This window comes from Lactuca virosa, chromosome 4, assembly GCF_052849685.1.
Source record: "Lactuca virosa cultivar CGN04683 chromosome 4, Lactuca_virosa_CGN04683_v6, whole genome shotgun sequence".
NCBI classification, from domain to species: Eukaryota; Viridiplantae; Streptophyta; class Magnoliopsida; order Asterales; family Asteraceae; genus Lactuca; species Lactuca virosa.
The window spans coordinates 344,588,376-344,597,844 of NC_136429.1; positions in this window are offsets into that span (position 1 = coordinate 344,588,376).

The window sequence follows — 9,469 nt, forward strand, 5'->3', positions numbered from 1 at the left end:
TGATACTTGCATGAAAGACCAGGAGATGGCTCTTGGCACTTGTCTGTAAGACCCAGGGTTTTAGCCGCCGGCCTGGCAAGGAAAGACCATGATATGACTCATGGGATAATCACAAGACTATGGTTGGCACATAGAAATCTCTATTGTATGTATGGTATGTGGTATTTTGGGGAACTCACTAAGCTTTGTGCTTACGGTATCATATTTATGGTTTCAGGTACTTCCGGTTCGAAAGGGAAAGGCCCGACGTGACTGTTGGGTTTTAGTATACTACAACATCCTATGGTGCACATACAACCCTAATTGCTTTGGATTTATGTTTTCTCTAATTATACATGCAATAATGTTTCCAAAGCGTGAAGCCTACAACTAGCATACAATTGACATAAACGACATAAAAGTGAGTTATAGAATTACCTCTTTGTTGTAGCTTGTAGTTTTGGCCTTTAAGAACTTAACACCCCAAGTGTGATGCCTCAAACGGTTCACAACACACCTAGGACAAAGGAGAACTTGAGAGAGATGTTGCTAACTCCAAAATCGGCTCTAATGAGCTCCAAGAACTCTAGTGGTCGATTTTTGGTGCCAAGGGAGTCCTTTTATAGTTTGGCAAAGTCTAGGGTTACATCCATGCAAACCTAATGCCCATGACCTTTCATATTACTTAGGCTCCATGGGTTAAACCTCCATGGACTATCCATGGACTACCGTATTGGTTTAGCCCATCCTAAATAACAATTGGCCCACACTATAAGAATCATTGATTTACCAAATCAATCCCCATATATTTAATTAGTCTCTTTTGATCACACAATTAATTCCAAATTAATTCTTGATCAATACTAATTAAATAATATGATTTCATATTAATATATTAGAACTTATAATATATTAATAAATCATAAGTAACCTCTTACTCAAGTATCCATCCTATCAAATTGTCCTGGTGATATGCAACCCGAAATGGACCATGCTACTCTCGGGTCAAGTGCATACCAATTATAGTTATGGGCTTAGACACATAATCCAACAGTCTCCCACTTGGATAAGTATAATAACTATTATTGCAAGTATGACTCCAAAATCCTGACTAGCAATCGTAGCTCTTAAAAGCCGCTGTCGAACTCTGACCTAGTCAATGACGCGTCCATTAGATAAGGGATCATATATTCCTCCATTATACAAGATATCATATGGACTGAGACATGGATTATAATCATTCTCTCTGTCCATCTTTTCTTTCCCGATTTCCGATTTATGACGACCGACTAATTGAACAAATCAAATCGGTCCAGGTTTGGCCAAGCACTTAGGGTGTCATCACTAAATCATCGAGGGGCCCACATATATCGCTTTTATCCCTCTAAGGGTAAAAGGAATGGATACACTTCGACTCAAATGCTTGCTTGTACTTACTCATCAAATCACACACAACAATATATTTTATAACACCAAGTTACTGGTGCGTTTACATATGTCAATGTGCAACCGACTTGTAAATAACAACTCACATGCCTTGGTTTCAAGAATATAAGATATTATCGTCTCATGATCACTCGTGATAAAATCCATGAAGTGATACAAATGAGCGTGAGTTTAATCCAATACTCGAATCTTATTACAGGAGTACTCATGAACACTGCATCAAACTTGTGCCATGTCTAAACGCCTAGACAATCTACAGTCAGATTCATGACAATATTGCCTCAATACCTACTTCCAAAGTATGATTGACTGTGGATAGTTTGAATAATCTTATTATTCGGGAAGTCAAAACATGCAAAGTGAAACACAAGAATAATCGAATCCAATATGGTCTCAGAACTTATGAATATAAATAAAACACCTTTTATTTAATCACCATATTGATTACACATTATTCATTGTATAATGTTTCGATTAATCAACTTAATACTTGAATTAAAACAATAGTTATGCCATGCTCCAAGCATGCACACTATGTTTGTCTATGGTCCTTACTTGTGAAATAGATCAGTTGTAAATATTTCCAATGATGCTCATTTCACAACTCCAAATCCTTATTGCAAGTGTAAGAATTCCAAATTCTTGTCACTGCTAGAATGTGTTAGATTCTAAGCTATCATGCAATGATTCTTTTGTAATGTCTTGGTACCAAAAGTCACAGAGACTTGACCAAGGATATTACAAAATATTCCTTTGGAGATTGTTACAAGACAATTCCATGGAAATGAAGTCTCAAATTCAAAGTACATTCCTTTGAACATCCTTCTTGCATAAAAGTTTCTAACTTACACATAGATTCTTAATATCCAACTCTCAATATGGAAAAACACTTCCATATTTGCCATATGACAACTTATTAATAATTCTAATCCTGTCTAATCATAATAACGTCAATATGGTCCATCCATTACTATACTTCCAACTGTCCTTAAGCGACCAATCCTTGGCGAACCTTAGATTGTCCTTAACAGTTGTTTAACCACTTTAGTCATCTCCGGTTCTATTCCTTTTTCCCTCTTAATGCCCTAGGCATTTGGAAAAATTAGAACACGAGAATATTATAGCATATGCAATCGATCCTATACCCAAAGCATATGGGACACGATTCATAATGTCTTACATAAAGACATGATACTTGATCAGTCTTTTGCTATAATATTTCTATTTGCCATGTTCTCACAATTCGAACTATAAAGAGGGATGCCGTAATCATAATCGAATTTTGAGAACGCAATTGACATTTCCATATATATAGAATTTCCTTATGTTGAATCTTTTCAACATAACATTCATATATGTCCTTGACTAAATTTGATTAAAACTCAATGAAGTATGAATTCCTCTCCCTTAATTATAGCAAAACTACTTTTCAAACTCTACAACTTTGCGAATTGAAACTATTGTTTTTCTATAATTAACATTGCTAACTCACAACACTTACTATAATTGATTATGATCCCACTAGCATAATAATTATTATCTTACTAGCATAACACTTATGCTCCCACTAGCTTTGACATGTACCCAGAAATCAGCTGGACTTCTAGAAATCAATACTTATTGACTTTCATTACCAAAGTTCAGATTTCTGATACGAGATGCTTTGATAAGACTTTATCTAGGCTTCTCAAAAGCATACACCTTTCCTTAGATAGCTCACATGTGTGTCTTAACAATTTTAGAACTTACAACAATAAGTCTCAAATGTTTAGACCCTTTGCCATTTCTCACAGTTCGAACTATGAAGAGGGATGCCGTAATCATAATCGAATTTGAGAACGCAATTATCACAACTGCTATCTCCTTAAAATCCACTTAGTGAAAGCGTTTCCTCACAATCATTTTGATGAATTGGAGAGAAACCTTATGACACTTAGATTTTATGGTGTATGTGTTCCTATCCATGTGAATTTGTCATAACCATAATCACAAGACAAGGTTATGTGACAAATACAAACTCATATGGACTAAACTTATTCAATCTTAATTTCTTGCCACTTAGTAGCACAAGGGCCTACCATGTCTTCCAAGTTATTGAGTATATCACCCTTACCGATCAATGAGCTTTCACTGATCAAGGTGCTATGCCTTATGCAAAAAATTAAGAACTCATAGAACTCACATGCATAGTTAACTTTAACTGGAATGGGCACAGAAACAAGAATATGTCAACACGATAGGTTACAAACCTCAAGTCGTGTGCGAGTGATTAACAATAGTTTTATTCTTGATTAGTTCTTGAAACTTGTCAAGATCTTTAAGACTCCCACTGACCTCTTGACATATAAGATTCTCTTGTTAAGATACAATCTTGACAAACAAATATTCAAGAGTTAGTGCGGATTTTCATCAAGAATAACACTTCACACAATTGGTCTTAGTTGGTCTTTGTCCTATCCAAGACATCACAACTTACCAATTTCAAATGTAAAAGAGTAAGAATCATTTTACTCTACATTTGATGAGTATTTTAAACCTTCTTAAGATGTGTCACTCAGGTTACAATCTTGGAGTATGACTCTAAGACTTGTTTTGGAACGAAGTATGATTCACCTTAATTGATTCAATAATTCCCGATTCCTCTTCTTAGCCATACAAATGTACTAAGATGTCCTTAGAGGATTAATTGTGATATGGTTTTCATAATCATTAAGATGACCATAAAAAACGATACTCAAGTACACTCCCATCCTTTCAGATTGGAGAAACTCTTATCTTTCTGCCTAAATTGATTCTTCTTATTCGTCCTGCTATACATTGAAACTTTTTCAATGATTCAGAATTATACTTAATCTGGTAAGCATAACCATATTTACTAAACTTTAGTGAATCATGACGAATAGTCTTATCGATCTTTGTGGTGGACCTGACCAGCGCACAACCAGTGTACCAGATCCCCTAGTCCTTCACTTGACTCACATATACATGTAAACAAGGAATTAGTCTAAATTCACCAAAGATGAAGGTTCTCAATCATCACACAATACAAGTTGTATGATTCCAAGTTTCTATCCAACTGACACTTGGGTGATGAGAATCTATCCTTATTTGGTAAATTTTGACTCTACCACAAACTAAAGAATCAAATCCATTTTGCTAACAGTAGAAACATACAAACATCAATTTTCACAAATGCCATTGCAAGGAGATATAATATAAAATAAAAATCAAAATTTTATTTATTTATAAAATGCAGAAAAACTTTTCCTTACAATGCAATTACAAATGAAAACTATGTTACTACATATTTCTAAGCAATCTATCATAACTCCTAAGCAGCAGCTCAAAAATCTGATCATCGAACCATGCGATCGAAATCCATCTCTTCGCGATCAGACTTAACATGCCTTTTCTTTAAGCTTCCTTTGATCCTACAAAAATATCAAAATGTAATCTTATCACATCATGTATTAAGAATCTACAAATAGGAACTTAATAGAGTTAGATAGCAGACATACCTGAAGCAGAACCATACAATTTGACTAAAGTCCTCAGGTAGTAAGGGCAGCTTCGCTTCTAATGTCCCTTCGAATGGCAGTATAAACAAGTGGACTCTTTGGAACTTGCACATGGAACTATCTCAGAACTGGCTTTTCTCTTATGGTCAAATCTTTTGACCATAGCCAATTCCCTTCCCATAGGAGAAGGGATCTTCTCTAGACTATCTATGTCATTGCCTATGTCCATGGCAGCTTGGGATGTAGATCTTCCAATCAGATTTGCTTGACCATTGCGCCAAATCATTGCTGATTCAGCAGCAATAAGCAAATAGGTAAGATCAATAATGGTCACGTCGTGATTTGTCACATAATAGTCTTTAACGAACTCACTATATGACTCGGGAAGTGACTGAAGAACTCAGTCAATAACCAACTTCCTCGGGAAAACGACACCCAATATTCCCAGCCTGTCAATGTCGGACTTCATATCCAAGACATGTGCACACACAGACCTTCCATCTTGGTGTTTGCTATCCAATAGGGCTTGAGTGACTTTGAACTTTTCAAGTCTTCGAACTTATGGGTCAGGGAGAATAATTGGAGGAGGTGGAGGAAGTGAAGTATGATTTCCACATCCACGATCCAATCGTGGAACATCATCTTCAAGAGGAAAGCTTGTTCCAAAAGATTTGGGAAGACCATAGTTGTCTGAACTAGACATCTACAAGGGAGAAATTTCAAGTTAGTTGATTTAAATCCTTAATATAACACCCAAAATGAAATATTAAGGCTAAGACCCAACACAATATTTTACAATTCGGAAGAGGGATGCCGTAATCCAATTGCAAAATATTTGAAGGTAGGTAAATGACGATTTACCAATTTCCAACATGAAAAACGAAAATGAATTATTGAGTTTTAAATGAATTGAAATTCCAAGATTCTTTGAGATTCATTGAAATTTTCAATGGCATGTTTAAATCTCGATTGTGCCATCAAGTTTGTGACTGGGATGTCGAGGATCACAAACAAGGTGTGAATAACCATGCAAATATGCTTGGTACTCTTAATGTTACAAATCACCTAATCAATGTGCCGGTTAATCACACACGCTCCATTGATTTATGATTAACATCAAGCTACCCTTTGCCATGCACTGTTAGTCCCAAATTTAACCGCACACGCTCCACTAACGACTTAACAAGGTGCAAAGTGCAATTTCATGGGATAGCACCATTTTCATATTTTTCGTAAAATAACTAAGATTGGGAATTTAATAAAAGTTTAGTTACTTTATAATTATCATTATACTTATAATGAGAAATGGTGTCCTATCCTACCCGTTCGGCTAACGACCCTCCACCAGTCAAGGAAGCGGTGGGTGAGAGTGGACACCCATTAAATTTCCATTTTATAGGCAATAACCTTATACCCCCTTATAGACTAGCTTCGTGAATGAGGCCTACTAACGGTAAGACTGACTTGTCTTATACATATATATAATTATTAAACTTTTAATATTATAATAGTATAAGGATTGAATTTTAACTTTTAAAACTCTAAGGTTTGGAACTAAAGTATTCAAAAGTGAGACTTTACAAATTCCAAAACTTGAGGGCAAGTTTTTGAAACTTGTCAAAACTCTTTATTTTCTATAACTTATGAGTTTAATGCATTTTTAATGGAGAAAATTTTCATGTTCCATAACTTGAGGACAAGTTATGGAAGACTTTAAAACCATTTAAAAGAGAGACTTTTCATTTTCCATAACTTGAGGACAAGTTATGGAGTTCATAAAAGGTATTAAGATCAAATATTCTAACTAATAAAACTATCAAATAATTTTTCTATGATCTAGTTAAACTCATAAGTCAAGATAATTCATATCAACAATTTGCAAGAAATTAGCCTAATCATATAAACTAACACAAATCTTGAAATTTTGACAATTATCTTTTTATTGGATAAGCATGACCACTACCATATCAACAAAATCAAATTTTATGAACTAAAAAATTTTGTGGTAATGATCCTAATCCAAAACAGGCCAAAAAAACCCGAAAATCTGCAACCAGAGCTTGCAACTCGTCGAGTGCATGAACTGGCTCGTCGAGTTGCTTTGTTTCTGAGTGGACTCGGCGAGTCCATCAGTCAGATATAAAAAAATTCGATTTTTTCAACTTGGAAAACTAACAAGCATCAAGTATAACAGAAAACAACCCTTGACTTTGATACCACTGTTGGGTTTTAGTATACTACAAAATCCTATGGTGCACATACAACCCTAATTGCTTTGGATCTATGTTTTCTCTAATTATACATGTAATAATGTTTCCAAAGCGTGAAGCGTACAACTAGCATACAATTGACATAAACAACATAAAAGTGAGTTATAGAATTACCTCTTTGTTGTAGCTTGTAGTTTTGGCCTTTAAGAACTTAGCACCCTAAGTGTGATGCCTCAAGCGGTTCACAACACACCTAGGACAAAGGAGAACTTGAGAGAGATGTTGCTAACTCCAAAATCGGCTCTAATGAACTCCAAGAACTCTAGTGGTCGATTTTGGGTGTCAAGGGAGTCCTTTTATAGTGTGGCAAAGTCTAGGGTTACATCCATGCAAACCCTAATGCCCATGACCTTTCATATTACTTCGGCTCCATGGGTTAAACCTCCATGGACTATCCATGGACTACCATATTGGTTTAGCCCATCCTAAATAACAATTGGCCCACACTATAAGAATCATTGATTTACCAAATCAATCCCCGTATATTTAATTAATCTCTTTTGATCACACAATTAACACCAAATTAATTCTTGATCAATACTAATTAAATAATATGATTTCATATTAATATATTAGAACTTATAATATATTAATAAATCATAAGGAACCTCTTACTCAAGTATCCATCCTATCAAATTGCCCTGGTGATATGCAACCCGAAATGGACCATGCTACTCTCGGGTCAAGTACATACCAATTATAGTTATGGGCTTAGACACCTAATCCAACAGTGACTGCACAACATCTCCTAAAGTTTTCCGCATTGGCAATTAATGATATTACTCTGATGTTTAAATAATATATCCACTTTTATCGGTTTTGGAACAACTCGTTTGTATGATTTATTGTTTAAAAATGAAAATTTTACTATGAATTTTTGGGACGTTACAAGTTGGTATCAGAACCTTGGTTTGAGGGATTCGGGCACAATTCCGGGTGTGTCTGAACTCAAACTGAGGAAGTGATAATCTTTTTGAAAGAAAATGAATTTTCTAAAAAGGTTTTAAATAAGAAAGGGGTGTGATGCGTGCATTCAACCGAGCTCAAGTAAGCGATTCCCAAAATACCTATACATGTTTGTTATGATTATATGTTATGAGAATTACATGATAGATTAGGGATAAGGATCTGCTCATGATTTCATGCTAGGAGAGATGCCTTTATACGCCTGATTATTTGAGCTTTTGGAATTACATGCTAGTATGGATTTCAGATGATTGGATGGATTGGCCTGATATATGATGCCTCATAGCCTAGGAGGATCGGATGCTATGCTAGATTTGGAATTTGTAATTGCTAAGTGTATGCTTTAAAAATTGTATACGATTAGGATCATATAGCCCTAGAATGAATGATTTAGCCTTATTTCCTGTTCCTCTTTTGGTTGTGGTCCTAGGGTAGAGTCTTTTATTCAACAGTCTATTTGATTTTGTATTGTGTAACGACCCAAAAATCATGACCAAAAAATTTTCTTTTAAAACGTTACTAAATCATAGTATTAAATCATTCCAACATACAAAAAGGGTTATATAATAAATCAGAGTATCTTTCCAAACACTTGTTCATTTTATCAGAGTAAACATCCCAGGCTAAACTTCTTTGCTGTGTGTGTGTGCCATGCGATCACACCGAGCTCTTCCCTTCCCTACTGGAAGTAACTGAAACCAAAACTGAAAACCGTAAGCACGAAGCTTAGTGAGTTCCCCAACCTACCACATACCACATACTGGGCCTTGCCCACTGCATCGGACCGAAGTCCGGAACTGTCTAGGGCCTTGCCCTCTGCATCAGACAACTGAAACCAAAACTGAAAACCGTAAGCACAAAGCTTAGTGAGTTCCCCAACCTACCACATACCACATACTGGGCCTTGCCCACTGCATCGGACCGAAGTCCGGAACTGTCTAGGGCCTTGCCCTCTGCATCAGACCGAAGTCCAGAACTAGCTAGGGCCTTGCCCACTGCATCGGACCGAAGTCCGGAACTAACTAGGTCCTTGCCCACTGCATCGGACCGAAGTCCAGAACTAACTAGGGCCTTGCCCACTGCATCGGACCGAAGTCCGGAACTAACTAGGGCCTCGCCCACTGCATCGGACCGAAGTCCGGAACTAACTGAACATAGCATAACATAATCATAACATATAACAATAACACATATACTGCATACTGCATCAGACCGCAGTCCGGAACACATAACACATAGACATGAATGAATCACAAAGACATCAAGCATATTGAACTACTTCTCGGGATC